Source organism: Somniosus microcephalus, unplaced genomic scaffold, assembly GCF_052327205.1.
Source record: "Somniosus microcephalus isolate GS21.2 unplaced genomic scaffold, FLI_Smic_1.0 scaffold4, whole genome shotgun sequence".
Classification (NCBI taxonomy): Eukaryota; Metazoa; Chordata; class Chondrichthyes; order Squaliformes; family Somniosidae; genus Somniosus; species Somniosus microcephalus.
Window position 1 is genome coordinate 2991723 of NW_028225191.1, and position 15838 is coordinate 3007560.

Here is a 15838-nt window from a genome sequence, read left to right on the forward strand (position 1 = left end):
TTGCGGAAAATAAAAGCTCATGTTGTACGGGGTAACATGTTGGCATGGCTAGAAGATTGGCTAGCTAATAGGAAACAGAGAGTCGGCATAAATGGGTCATTTTCTGGTTGGCAAGATGTAACGAGTGGTGTGCCACAGGGATCAGTGCTGGGACCTCAACTTTTTACAATTTATATAAATGACTTGGATGAAGGGACCGAAGGCATGGTTGCTAAATTTGCTGATGACGCAAAGATAGGTAGGAAAGTAAATTGTGAAGAGGACATAAGGAGGCTACAAAGTGATATAGATAAGTTAAGTGAGTGGGCAAAGATCTGGCAAATGGAGTATAATGTGGGAAAATGTGAAGTTGTCCATTTTGGCAGGAAGTATAAAAAAGCATATTATCTAAATGGTGAGAGATTGCAGAGCTCTGAGATGCAGAGGGATCTGGGTGTCCTAATGCATGAATCACAAAAGGTTAGTATTCAGGTACAACAAGTAATCAGGAAAGCTAAGAATGTTATTGTTTATTGCGAGGGAAACTGAATACAAAGGTAGGGAGGTTATGCTTCAGTTATACAGGGCATTGGTGAGACCACATCTGGAGCACTGTGTACAGTATTGGTCTCCTTATTTAAGGAAGGATGTAAATGCATTGGAAGCAGTTCAGAGAAGGTTTACTAGACTAATACCTGGAATGGGCAGGTTGTCTTGTGAGGAAAGGTTGGACAGGCTAGGCTTGTATCCGCTGGAGTTTAGAAGAGTAAGAGGTGACTTGATTGAAACATATAAGATCCTGAGGGGTCTGGACAGGGTGGATGTGGAGAGGATGTTTCCTCTTGTGGGAGAATCTAGAACTAGGGGTCACGGTTTAAAAATAAGGGGTCGCCCATTTAAGACAGAGATGAGGAGAAATCTTTTCTCACACAGGGTCGTGAGACTTTGGAACTCTCTTCCTCAGAGAGCGGTGGAAGCAGAGTCTTTGAATATTTTTAAGGCAGAGGTAGATAGATTCTTGATAAGCAAGGGGGTGAAAGGTTATCGGGGGTAGGTGGGAATGTGGAGTAATCAGGTCAGCCATGATCTTATTGAATGGCGGAGCAGGCTCGAGGGGCCGAGTGGCCGACTCCTGCTCCTAATTCGTATGTTCGTATGTAACCTGTGCAGCAGCTGGGGCCTGAAAATCAACTTCACTGCCCCTGGGCTGGGAAAGGGGGACATGAGGTAACATTCTCCCTCTTACCCCTTTCTACACTTCTTTTACAGGGTTTTAGAAGTGGAGCATTTACAGACAGGAAGCTCAGACCGAACATCACGTCAAGATCAGACAGTCACTCGATTCATCAGGACCTGATTCAGTCGCTCCTCCAATCTGCTGGCACACCAGCGTGTTCACACTAATGAAAGACCTTTTAAATGTTCTGAGTGTGGGAAGAGATTTAAAGGGTCCCAGGACCTGAACAGGCACCAGCTGGAGAGAGCAGGAGAGATTATGTTCACCTGCTCAGTGTGTGGGAAGGAATTCACTCGGTCCTCGAATCTGCTGGCACACCAACGAGTTCACACTGGGGAGAGGCTGGTGAAACATTCTGACTGTGGGAAAAGCTTTAAAATCTCCCAGAAGCTGAAGGGACACCAGCTGGAGAGAGCAGGAAAGAGGCCATTCACCTGCTGCGTGTGTGGGATGGGATTCACTCGGTCATTCAATCTGCTGAGACACCAGCAAGTTCACACTGATGAGAGACCATTTAAGTGTTCTGACTGTGGGAAGAGCTTTAAAAGCTCTGGGGATCTGAAAGAACACCAGCGAGCTCACACTGATGAGAGACTATTTAAATGTTCTGACTGTGGGAAGAGCTTTAAACGCTCTGGACATTTGACGGCACACCAGCGAGTTCACACTGGGGAGTGACTGTTCACCTGCTCCGTGTGTGGGCAGGGATTCACTCGGTCCTCAACACTGCTAGAACACCAACAAGTTCACACCGGGGAGCGGCCTTTCACCTGCTCTGTGTGTGGGAAGGGATTCACTCAGTCATCCCACCTGCTGCCACACCAGCGAGTTCACACTGGGGAGAGGCCGTTCACCTGCTCTGTGTGTGGGAAGGGATTCACTCAGTCATCCCACCTGCTGAGACACCAGCGAGGTCACACTAATGAAAGGCCTTTCACCTGCTCTGTGTGTGGGAAGGGATTCACTCAGTCATCCCACCTGCTGACACACCAGCGAGTTCACACTGGGGAGAGGTCGTTCACCTGCTCTGTGTGTGGGAAGGGATTCACTCAGTTATCCCACCTGCTGACACACCAGCGAGTTCACACTGGGGAGAGGCCTTTCACCTGCTCTGTGTGTGGGAAGGGATTCACTCAGTCATCCCACCTGCTGACACACCAGCGAGTTCACACTGGGGAGAGGCCTTTCACCTGCTCTGTGTGTGGGAAGGGATTCACTCAGTCATCCCACCTGCTGACACACCAGCGAGTTCACACTAATGAAAGGCCTTTCACCTGCTCTGTGTGTGGGAAGGGATTCACTCAGTCATCCCACCTGCTGACACACCAGCGAGTTCACACTGGGGAGAGGCCTTTCACCTGCTCTGTGTGTGGGAAGGGATTCACTCATTCATCCCACCTGCTGACACACCAGCGAGTTCACACTAATGAAAGGCCTTTCACCTGCTCTGTGTGTGGGAAGGGATTCACTCAGTCATCCCACCTGCTGAGACACCAACGAGTTCACACTGTTCTGTAGCTGGGGCGACATGAACATGGAATGGATGAATGTTTTAGAAATTCTTGGACTGCTGTTTAATCTTTAAGATTTTTGTGCTGATGATTCCCTTTGTTTGACTGTTGATGGTGTTACATAGAATGTACAGCACAGAAACAGGCCATTCGGCCCAACTGGTCCATGCCAGTGTTTATGCCCCACACCCACCCTACTTCAATTAACCCGATCAACACATCCTCCCATTCCTTTCTCCCTTGTGGGGCTTCCCCATAAATCCATCTGTGCTGTTCACCTCAACTACTCCCTGTGGTAGCGAGTTCCCCATTCTCACCACTCTCTAGGTAAAGACATTTCTCCTGAATTCCCTACTTGATCTGTCAGAGACTATTTTATATTGATGGCCCCTTAAATATGATGAGATTCTGTTAAGCTGACCAGTATGTTGTTGTACTTTGTCTTTTTCTGATGGATGAAACATTACTGAGCCCCTGTACCCGTGTTATGGGATGAAGTGCCAGACAAGTGAAGGCACAACGTCTGGGTTTGAATCTAATAATAACCTCACGGACCGTATAGTTGTGATAACCCGACGGTCTTGTGGTTATAGTCTGGTCACAGATGGACTAAATTCCCTGAATTAGCAGGAGTTCAGGAGGCAGTCAACAGACGGGTCCAAACAATCTCATTTCCTGAGCGGTAACCAAGCTTGTGTATAAGAACAGGCCACTTAAGCCATTGTCAGTTGGAACAGACTCGAGAAGGTCCTAGTAAAGGACCTAGAAAATGTCCTAGTAAAGGATCCCCTTGGAATGAGTGACCATAACATGGTTGAATTCCATATTCAATTAGAGGGTGAGAAGGTTGGCTCTCAAACAAGCGTGCTAAGCTTGAATAAAGGAGACTATGAAGGTATGAGAGCGGAATTGAATAGAGTGGATTGGGAAAATAGATTAAAGGGTAAGACGATACATGATCAGTGGTGTACATTTAAGGAGTTATTTTACAACTTCCAAAAAATATATATTCCACTGAGAAGAAAAGGGTGTAAAAGAAAAGACAGCCATCCATGGATAAGTAAGGAAATTAAGGATAGCATTCGACTATAAACAAGGGCATATAAGGTAGCCAAATCTAGTGGGAGGATCGAGGATTGAGAAAACTTTAAAAGACAGCAAAAAATAACAAACATTGATTAAGAAAGGGAAGATAGATTATGAAAGTAAATTAGCAAAAAATATAAAAACAGATAGTAAGAGTTTTTATAGTTATATAAAAAGAAAAAGGGTGGCTAAAGTAAATGTTGGCCCCTTAGAGGATGAGACCGGGGAATTAATGGTGGGAAATATGGAGATGGCAAAAACACTGAATGAATATTTTGTATCAGTCTTTACAGTAGAAGACACTAAGAATATCCCAACACTGGACAAACAGGGGGCTATAGGGGGGGAGGAGCTAAACACGATCAAAATCACTAAGGAAGTGGTACTCGGTAAAATAATGGGACTCAAGGCGGATAAATCACCTGGACCTGATGGCTTACATCCTAGGGTCTTAAGGGAAGTGGCGGTAGGGATTGTGGATGCATTGGTAATAATTTTCCAAAACTCCCTGGACTCCGCAAAGGTCCCAGCAGACTGGAAAACTGCTAATGTAACGCCCTTATTTAAAAAGGGCAGTAGACGGAAGGCTGGAAACTATAGCCTAACATCTGTGGTAGGTAAAATATTGGAGTCCATTATTAAGGAGACAGTAACAGGACATTTGGATAATCATAATTTAATAGGACAAAGTCAGCATGGTTTTATGAAGGGGAAGTCATGTTTGACAAATTTGCTGGAGTTCTTTGAGGAAGTAACATATAGGGTGGATAAAGGGGAACCAGTGGACGTAGTGTATTTAGACTTCCAAAAAGGCATTTGACAAGGTGCCACACAAAAGATTATTGCTTAAGATAAAAAATCATGGGATTGGGGGTAATATTCTGGCATGGATAGAGGATTGGCTATCTAACAGAAGGCAGAGAGTTGGGATAAATGGTTCATTCTCGGACTGGCAATCAGTAACTAGTGGTGTTCCACAGGGTTCAGTGCTGGGTCCCCAACTCTTTACAATCTATATTAACGAATTGGAGGAGGGGACTGAGTGTAACATATCAAAGTTTGCAGATGATACTAAGATGGGAGGGAAAGTAGTGAGTGAGGAGGACATAAAAAACCTGCAAGGGGACATAGACAGGCTAAGTAAGTGGGCAGAGATTTGGCAGATGGAATACAATACTGGAAAGTGTGAGGTTATGCACTTTGGCAGGAAAAATCGTAGAGCAAGTTATTATCTTAATGGCAAGAAACTGGAAAGTACTGAAGTACAAAGGGATCTGGGGGTCCTGGTGCACGAAACTCAAAAGGTTAGTATGCAGGTGCAGCAAGTGATTAAGAAGGCCAATGGAATGTTGGCTTTCATTGCTAGGGGGATAGAATATAAAAATAGGGAGGTATTGCTTCAGTTGTACAAGGTATTGGTGAGACCGCACCTGGAATACTGCATACAGTTTTGGTGTCCATACTTAAGAAAAGACATACTTGCTCGCGAGTCAGTACAAAGAAGGTTCACTCGGTTAATCCCGGGGATGAGGGGATGGACATATGAGGAGAGGTTGAGTCGATTGGGACTCTACTCATTGGAGTTCAGAAGGATGAGAGGCGATCTTATTGAAACATACAAGATTGTGAAGGGGTTGGATCGGGTGGATGCGGGGAGGATGTTCCCGATGATGGGTGAAACTAGAACTAGGGGGCATAGTCTTAGAATAAGGGGCTGCTCTTTCAAAACTGAGATGAGGAGGAACTACTTCACTCAGAGGGTGGTAGGTCCATGGAATATGCTGCCCCAAAAAGCTGTAGAAGCTACATCATTACATAAATTTAAAACAGAAATAGACAGTTTCCTAGAAGTAAAGGGAATAAAGGGTTATGGGGAGCGGGCAGGAATTTGGACATGAGTCTAGGTTCGGATCGGTCATGGCCCTGTGGGTAGCGGAGTGGGCCCAGGGGCCGTGTAGCCTGATCCTGCTCCTAATTCTGTTAGATTCAGGAGATGGTTCTGTGATAGTAGATTGGCGGTTAGGATCAGATCAGCCATGATCTTATTGAATGGCGGAGCAGGCTCGAGGGGCCGATTGGCCTACTCCTGCTTCTATTTCTTATGTTCTTAAGATCGCGCGTGAATCCACTGTACTTCTATTCTCCAGATTGAGGGCATTATCACCTGATCTGTGTTATGCAGCGCTCTTAATAAAGCCTGGAGAGACAATTTGTGTTCTTGTGAGCTTGATTATCTGGTGTCCGAAACCCTGGGACTCCCGCTCATTTGTCAACCTCAGTGTGTGGAAAGGGATTCCCTGGTGTATCCCACCCGCTGACACACCAGCGTGTCCACATTGTGACTGCGGTGGGTCGATTCCACTGTATCCGATGCCTTTAATCACATCCAGGACTGAACCATGTTAATTCAGGCAACTGGGGCTTGTTAATGTTAAGAGCCCCCAATAACTGGGCTGGATTTAAAGATTTTCCCGGCTCTCTCAGTACTAGTGAGCAGAGAGAAGCTGATGTTATAGAATCATAGAGCACAGTAGGATGCCTTTCGGCCCATCGTGCTGGTGCTGACTCTCTGCAAGAGCGATGCAATTAGTCCCACTGCCCTGCTCTTTCCCCACAGCCCTGCAAATTTCTGCTTTTAGTATATATCCAATTCCCTTTTGAAAGTTACGATTGAATCTGCTTCCACCTCCCATTCAGGCAGCGCATTCCAGATCATCACAATTCGCTGGGTAAAAAAAGTCTCCTCATTTCCTCTCTAGATTCTTTTGCCAATGATCTGAAATCTGTGTCCTCTCGTTACCGACCCTCCTCCCAGTGACAACAGCTTCTTCTTGTTTGCTCGATCAAAACCCCTCATAATTTTGAGCACCTTGATCACAGCTCCACTTAACCATCTCTGCTCCAAGTTATATTGCCATTGTTTTGTGAATTGTTGCTGTGATCGAGGTGCTGGATGTCCGTGCCTGGGGAATGGGACATTCTATCCTCGTGAGCACCGAGTGTCAGCATCCAGCAATCTCTGGTCAGGGACTGTCTTTTTAAACTGCCTCACCTGAGCTTTTTGACTCCCTGATTTCATTATTAAACATTTCAGAGTTTTTGCAGAGTGACCAAGGCTGAACAGATAAATGTGAGGTATTACATTTTGGGAGGAAGAATGGGGAGGTCACTTATCACTGGGAGGGTGCGAGTCTAGGTGGGGTAGAGGAACAAAGGGATCTCGGAGTACAAATACACAAATCACTAAAAGTTGCGACACAGGTTAGCAAGGCCATAAAAAAGCAAACCAAGCACTAGGGTTTATTTCTAGAGGGATAGAATTGAAAAGTAGTGAAGTTATGCTAAACCTGTATCGAACCTTGGTTAGACCACACTTGGAGTACTGCGTACAGTTCTGGTCACCATATTATAAAAAGGATATAGAGGCACTGGAGAGGGTGCAGAGAAGATTTACAAGGATGATACCAGAAATGCGAGGGTATACATATCAGGAAAGGATGAACAGGCTGGGTCTCTTTTCTCTTGAAAACAGAAGGCTGAGGGGTGACCTAATAGAGGTCTTTAAAATTATGAAAAAAGTGGATAGAGTGGATACAGAGAGAATGTTTCCACTTGTGGGGAAGAGCATAACTAGAGGCCATCAATATAAGATAGTCACCAAGAAATCCAATAGGGAATTGAGAAGAAACTTCTTTACCCAGAGAGGGGTGAGAATGTGGAACTCGCTGCCACAGGGAGTGGTTGAAGCGAATAGTATCGATGCATTTAAGGGGAGGCTAGACAAGCATATGAGGGAGAAGGGAATCGAGGGTTATGCTGATAGATTTAGATGAGGAAAGACGGGAGGAGGCTCGAGTGGAGCATAAACACCGGCATGGACTGGTTGGGCCGAATGGCCTGTTTCTGTGCCGTATATCCGATGTAATCCTATGTCAAGTATCCCAGCTGGCTTAGCTCCAGGCACTTTAGCTCAGTGGGCAGCACTCTCACCTCTGAGTCAGAAGGTCGTGGGTTCAAGTCCCAGTCCAGAGACTTGAGCATAAAAATCTAGGCTGACACTCCAGTACTGAGGGAGTGCTGCGCTGTCAGAGGTGCCGTCTTTCGGATGAGATGTTAAACCGAGGCCCCCGTCTGCTCTTTCAGGTGGATGTAAAAGATCCCATGGCACTACATTGAAGAAGAGCAGGGGAGTTCTCCCCGGTGTCCTGGGGCAATATTTATCCCTCAATCAACATCACTGAAATAGATTATCTGGTCATTGTCACATTGCTGTTTGTGGGAGCTTGCTGTGCACCAATTGGCTGCTGCGTTTCCTACATTACAACAGTGACTACACTTCAGAAGTTCTTCATTGGCTGTAAAGCGCTCTGGAACATCCTGATGTTGTGAAAGGCGCTATATAAATGCAAGTCTTTCTTTCTCAGCAAGAGGGCGAGTGTCAGTGGTTGGAGGGAGGGGCTCAGTGTTGTCACTGGGTGGACACAGACAGATTGAAGCTAAAAGACAGAGAATGCTGAAGTTTGGAATGATAACAGCCAAAGTCAGGAGATGAGCCCTTTGCTTAGATAAGGGAGGTGGTTGCTAAGAGACCCACAGACCTAATAAACACTGCAAACTGCTCAGGCAGCAGACTTGTTGCAACATGTGAGGTCACGAGTGAGTTGGTGCCCAGGCAACAGAGCCTTGGGCATTCCTGAGAGAGACAAACTGGTTCTGTAACCGGGAGAACAGGTTGAGGGAGTCACCCTACGTGGGACGGCTCGTCCGAGGTGTTAACACAGAGTCAGCTTGGGAATGGGATGATCAATGAATCATAGAAATTTACAGCACAGAATGAGGCCATTCGGCCCATCTTGTCTGTGCATGCCAACAAAGAGCTATCCTCCCTAATCCCACTTTCCAGCACTTGGTCCGTAGCCTTGTAGGTTACGGCACTTCAAGTACATATCTGTTAGGGTGAAAATTATACAGCTTAAAGCAGCAACATAAACATAGAAACATAGAAGATAGGAGCAGGAGTAGGCCATTCGGCCCTTCGAGCCCGCTCCGACATTCATTGAGATCATGGCTGATCATCCAAATTCAGTACCCTGTCCCTGCCTTCTCCCCATGTCCCTTGATCCCTTTAGCCTTAAGAAATATATCCAACTCTTTTTTGAATATATTTAATGAATTGGCCTCCACCGTCCTCTGTGGCAGAGAATTCCACAGGTTCACCACTCGCTGGGTGAAGAAATTCCTCCTCATTTCAGTCCTAAATGGCTTACCACTTATCCTTAGACTATGACCCCTGGTTCTGGACTCCCCAGCCATCATAAACATCCTTCCTGCATCTAGTCTGTACAGGCCTGACAGAATTTTATAGGTTTCGATGAGATCCCCTCTCAATCTTCTAAACTCCAGTGAGTATAAGCCCAATCGACACACTCTCTCCTCATACGTCATTCCTGCCATCCCAGGTATCAGCCTGGTGAATCTTCGCTGCACTCTTTCCATGGAAAGAACGTCCTTCCTCAGGTAAGGCGACCAAAACTGCACACAATACTCAAGGTGTGGTCTCACCAAGGCCCTGTACAACTGTAGCAAGACATCCTTGTTCCTGTACTCGAACCCTCTTGCTATGAAGGCCAACATGCCATTTGCCTTCTTAACCGCCTGCTGCACCTGCATGCTTACCTTCAGCGACTGGTGCACAAGAACACCTAGGTCTCTTTGCACTTCCCCTTCTCCCAATCTATTGCCATTCAAATAATAATCTGCCTTCCTGTTTTTGCCACCAAAGTGGATAAGCTCACATTTATCCACATTACAGTGCATTTGACATGTTTCTGCCCTGTAGTGTCCGTGTGTAGATAAAGACACTGAAGACAGGAGTTGGTTCATAGGTATTTACTAAGCAAGTCTGGGGGGGGGGTTCTAAAGGATATACACAATACACAGGCTTATATAGCCCAAGTGGCAATTACCGGCATTACGCACACCTGGGGCTCTTAAAGGCACATACACCACATGCCCAATCACCCAATCTGTCCAAATCGTACTGGAGTTTCACGACATCCTCCTCACATCTTACCCTCCCACCCAACTTTGTGTCGTCTGCAAATTTGGAGATATTACATCCAATTCCCTCGTCCAGATCATTAATATATATTGTGAACAGCTGGGGTCCTAGGACCGATCCTTGCGGTACCCCACTAGTCACTGCCTGCCACTCGGAAAACGACCCGTTTATTCCAACTCTTTGCTTTCTGCCCGCCAACCAGTTCTCTATCCAAGTCAATATCTTGCCCCTAATCCCATGTGCCTTAATTTTGCATGCTAATCTCTTATGTGGGACCATATCGAAAGCCTTCTGAAAGTCCAAATACACCGCATCCACTGGCTCTCCCTTATCTATTTCATCAGTTACATCCTCAAAAAATTCCAGTAGATTAGTCAAGCATGATTTACCTTTTGTAAATCCATGTTGACTTTGTCCGATCCTGTCACTGCTTACCAAGTGCTCTGCTATTACATCTTTTATAATAGATTCTAGCATTTTCCCCACTACCGATGTCAGGCTTACCGGTGTTTATAATTCCCCGCTTTTTCTCGACCACCTTTTTTGAATAGTGGGGTAACATTAGCTACCCTCCAATCCATGGGTACTGTTCCAGAGTCTATCGAGTTCTGGAAGATGACCAGCAATGCATCTACTATTTCTCGGGCCACTTCCTTAAGTACCCTGGGATGTAGATTATCAGGCCCTGGGGATTTATCGGCCTTCAGTCCCATCAATTTTCCTAACACCATTTCCCTACAAATACTGATTTCTTTCAGTTCCACCCTTTCATCAGGCCCTATGTTCCCCGGCATCTCTGGGAGGTTATTTGTGTCCTCCTTTGTGAAGACAGAACCAAAGTATGAATTTAGTTGGTCTGCCATTTCTTTGTTTCCCATTATAAATTCCCCTGATTCTGACTGCAAGGGACCTACGCTTGACTTCACCAATCTTTTTCTCTTCACATATCTATAAAAGCTTTTACAGTCAGTTTTTATGTTCCATGCAAGCTTACTCTCATATTCTATTTTCCCTTTCTTAATTAATCCCTTTGTCCTCCTTTGTTGAATCCTAAACTGCTCCCAATCCTCAGGATTATTGCTTTTTCTGGCCAATTTATATGTCGTCTCCTTGGATCTTATGCTATCCCTAATTTCCCTTGTTAGCCATGGTTGAGTCACCTTTTTTGTTTTATTTTTATGCCAAACTGGGATGAACAAATTCTGTAGCTCATCCATTCGGTCTTTGAATGTTTGCCATTGCCTATCCACCGTCAACCCTTTGAGTGCCATTCCCCAATCAATCCTACCCAACTCATTCCTCAGAGCATCATAGTTTCCTTTATTTAAATTGAGGACCCTAGTCTCTGAGTCAACTACTTCATTCTCCATCTTAATGAAGAATTCGATCATATTATGATCGCTCAGACCCAAAGGGCCTCGTACAACAAGATTGCTAATTAATCCTTTCTCGTTACATAATACCCAGTCTAAGATGGCCTGATCTCTGGTTGGTTCCTCGACATATTGGTCCAGGAAACCATCCCGTAAACACTTCAGGAATTCCTCCTCCACAGTATTGTTACTAATTTGGTTGGCCCAATCTATATGTAGATTAAAGTCACCCATGATGACTGCTGTGCCCTTATTGCACGCTTCTTTAATTTCCCTTTTAATGCCATCCCCAACCTTCGCCTTACTGTTTGGAGGTCTATATACCACTCCCACTAATGTTTTTTCCCCTTAGTATTTCTCAATTCTACCCATACAGATTCCACATCATCAGCGCTAATATCCTTCATTACAATTGTATTAATCCCTTCTTTAACCAGTAATGCTACCCCATCTCCCTTTCCTTTTTGAATATCTTTCCTGAATATCGAATACCCCTGGACGTTGAGTTCCCAGTCTTGGCCATGAGCCACATTTCCATAATCCCAACCAAATCATATTCGTTTACCTCTATTTGCACAGCCAATTCGTCCACCTTATTACAAATGCTCCTTCCATTAAGACACAAAGCCTTCAGGCTTGTTTTTTTAACGCTCTTAGACCTATTAGAATTATTATTTACTGTGGCCACGTTTGATTTAAACCGTTGATTTCTCTGACTGCCACTTTTGTTTTTCTCCTTCCTATCTTTTGCTTTTATCCCTTTTTCCCTTTCCTCTGTCTCCCTGCTCAGGTTCCCAACCCCCTGCCATTTTAGTTTAAACCCCCCCGAACAGTGCTAGCAAACCTCCCCACAAGGATATTTGTCCCGCTCTGGTTCAGGTGCAACCCATCCGACTTGTACAAGTCCCACCTTCCCCAGAAGCAGGCCCAGTGATCCAGGAAACTAAAGCCCTCCCTCCTGCACCAACTCTTTAGCCACGCATTCATCTGCTCTATCCTCCTATTCCTGTACTCACTAGCACGTGGCACCGGGAGTAATCCAGAGATTACAACCTTTGAGTTCCTGCTCTTTAATCTGCTACCTAGCTCCCTAAATTCTTGCTGCAGGACCTCATCCCTCTTCCTACCCATGTCATTGGTCCCAATGTGAACCACGACCTCTGACTGTTCACCCTCCCCCTTCAGAATGCCCTGCAGCCGTTCAGTGACATCCTTGACCCTGACACGAGGGAGGCAACAAACCATCCTGGAGTCACGTCTACGGCCACAGAAGCACCTATCTGTTCCCCTTACGATAGAATCCCCTACCACTATTGCTCTCCCACTCTTTTTCCTCCCTTCCTGAGCAGCAGCAGCACCTCTGGTGCCGGGAAGTTGGCTGCTGATGCCTTCCTCTGCTAAGTCATCCCCCTCAACAGTATCCAAATTGGTATACCTGTTTGAGAGGGGTATGGCCACAGGGGTCCCCTGCACTACCTGCCTGCCTCTACTGCTCTGCCTGATGGTCACCCATTTCCCTTCTGCCTGTGCAGCCCTTACCTGCGGTGTGACCACCTCATCAAATGTGTTATCCATGACCCTCTCAGCATCGTGAATGCTCCAAAGCCCATCCATCCGCAGCTCCAGCACCGCAATGCGGTCTGCTAGTAGCCGCAGCTGGATGCATTTCTGGCACACGTGGTCATCAGGGACACCAGCAGTGTCCCTGAATTCCCACATAGAGCAAGAGGAGCATAACACGGGGCTGGGTTCTCTTGGCATGACTTACCCTTTAATTAATTTAAATTAATTCACGATCACCAATTAAAGATAAACTCTAAGGCGCTTGTATGGTTTACCAACAGTCCCCGCCACACCAGGAAAGACCTTAGCAACTAAAAACCACAGAGTTAAAGTTTAAAAAAGAGAAATACTCACCAACCAATCACTTACCTGCTCCCTGGTGACGTCACACTCGTTACTTTTTACCTCTCTCCCCGCTGCTGAGTTGGTAAGCCTCGCTGCTCGCACCGGTTTTTATACCGGGCTCCTCCTCGCCTCACTGCTCCCTGGAACTGGTCGGGCCTCGCGCCAGTTTTTATACCGGGCTCCTCCTCGCCTCACTGCTCCCTGGAACTGGTCGGGCCTCGGTGCTCGCGCCGGTTTTTATACCGGGCTCCTCCTCGCCTCACTGCTCCCTGGAACTGGTCGGGCCTCGGTGCTCGCGCCGGTTTTTATACCGGGCTCCTCCTCGCCTCACTGCTCCCTGGAACTGGTCGGGCCTCGGTGCTCGCGCCGGTTTTTATACCGGGCTCCTCCTCGCCTCACTGCTCCCTGGAACTGGTCGGGCCTCGGTGCTCGCGCCGGTTTTTATACCGGGCTCCTCCTCGCCTCACTGCTCCCTGGAACTGGTCGGGCCTCGGTGCTCGCGCCGGTTTTTATACCGGGCTCCTCCTCGCCTCACTGCTCCCTGGGACTGGTCGGGCCTCGCTGCTCACGCCGGTTTTTATACCGGGCTCCTCCTCGCCTCACTGCTCCCTGGAACTGGTCGGGCCTCGGTGCTCGCGCCGGATTTTATACCGGGCTCCTCCTCGCCTCACTGTTCCCTGGAACTTGCCGGGCCTCGGTGCTCGCGCCGGTTTTTATACCGGGCTCCTCCTCGCCTCGCTGCTCCCTGGAACTGGTCGGGCCTCGGTGCTCGCGCCGGTTTTTATACCGGGCTCCTCCTCGCCTCGCTGCTCCCTGGAACTGGTCGGGCCTCGGTGCTCGCGCCGGTTTTTATACCGGGCTCCTCCTCACCTCACTGCTCCCTGGAACTGGTCGGGCCTCGGTGCTCGTGCCGGTTTTTATACCGGGCTCCTCCTCGCCTCACTGCTCCCTGGAACTGGTCGGGCCTCGGTGCTCGCGCCAGTTTTTATACCGGGCTCCTCCTCGCCTCACTGCTCCCTGGGACTGGTCGGGCCTCGGTGCTCGTGCCGGTTTTTATACTGGGCTCCTCCTCGCCTCACTGCTCCCTGGAACTGGTCGGGCCTCGGTGTTCGCGCCGGTTTTTATACCGGGCTCCTCCTCGCCTCACTGCTCCCTGGAAATGGTCGGGCCTCGGTGCTCGCGCCGGTTTTTATACCGGGCTCCTCCTCGCCTCACTGCTCCCTGGAACTTGCCGGGCCTCGGTGCTCGCGCTGGTTTTTATACCGGGCTCCTCCTCACCTCACTGCTCCCTGGAACTTGCCGGGCCTCGGTGCTCGCGCTGGTTTTTATACCGGGCTCCTCCTCACCTCACTGCTCCCTGGAACTGGTTGGGCCTCGCTGCTTGCGCCGGTTTTTATACCGGGCTCCTCCTCGCCTCGCTGCTCCCTGATCCAAACTGGTCGGGCCTCAGTGCTCGCGCCGGTTTATATGCCGGGCTCCTCCTCGCCTTGCTGCTCCCTGATCCGAACTGGTCGGGCCTCGGTGCTCGCGCCGGTTTTTATGCCGGGCTCCTCCTCGCCTCGCTGCTCCCTGATCCGAACTGGTCGGGTCTCGGTGCTCGTGCCGGTTTTTATGCCGGGCTCCTCCTCGCCTCGCTGCTCCCTGATCCGAACTGGTCAGGCCTCAGTGCTCGCGCCGGTTTTTATACCGGGCTCCTCCTCGCCTCGCTGCTCCCTGATCCGAACTGGTCGGGCCTCGGTGCTCGTGCCAGTTTTTATGCCGGGCTCCTCCTCGCCTCGCTGCTCCCTGATCTGAACTAAAGAATTAAAGAATGTATTGTAAGAAGTGAACTTGTAAATAAGAAACAAGACTAAACAAACTCAGCTTAAGACGGGGCGGCTCAGCTCGGGACACAAACTGTAATTCCCCCTTAGGCTTTACAACATTCGCTGCCCCCATTTTGTGTTAAATTCACAAAGCTTCCATCTTTGTCCCATGAGGATTCCCCATAGTATGTCTAAGTGCTGTTGTGGTGGGCAAGGGGCAGGAATTAACTGTTTGTGTCTGTTCCCATTAAAACCATTGTGCTTGACATTAATTGAATTGAGGAATAGTCGACATTTTTAAGTAGTTTCTTGCCAGATTGAGGGTAGGCAAGATAATTGATAGAAGGCCTCCAATCAAATTACATCAGTGCCCTTCAGCCAGTCAGATTAATGTGTTCAAATGAGGCAAAATAAAATGAACAGTTATTGAATGTGGGAAACACTAAATATTTCACATTTATTCAGTGGTGCAGCCTTCTGCAAACTACTTGCTGGAAGCCCTTTGGATCTATTAATGTAATTCTACTATTCTATAATGCAAAGTCGATGAATCAGAATTGTGAGTATTGATGAGTTACAGTAATTGGTAGCTGCAAAACTGCCCATTTTGTAATTAACCATTAAAAAGTGCCCAAAGTTCTGGAAGGTTCCATATCATTTTATGTTGCCAAACTAGTATCCTGTGAGGACCGGGGAGTTGTTGCTGGGGGAGCGAGATTGGTTGAAGACACCTGTGTGTAATATTTTGCGAGAATGTATAAAAGAAGTTTCAATACCTTGTTGCGAAGGGAACGTGATTGGGTGAGGACAGGAGAATTGTTGCTGGGGGAGAATGTTGTCCATTTCTGTCCTGGACTCTCGGTGATGGCTTTTGGAAA

The 15838-nt window shown here is 47.5% G+C and overlaps 1 pseudogene; it reads left to right on the plus strand.

Moving 5' to 3' along the window:
- Positions 1-3153, plus strand: part of LOC147084057 (uncharacterized) — a 118977-nt pseudogene extending 115824 nt beyond the window's left edge.
- Positions 3154-15838: the final 12685 nt, after the last annotated feature.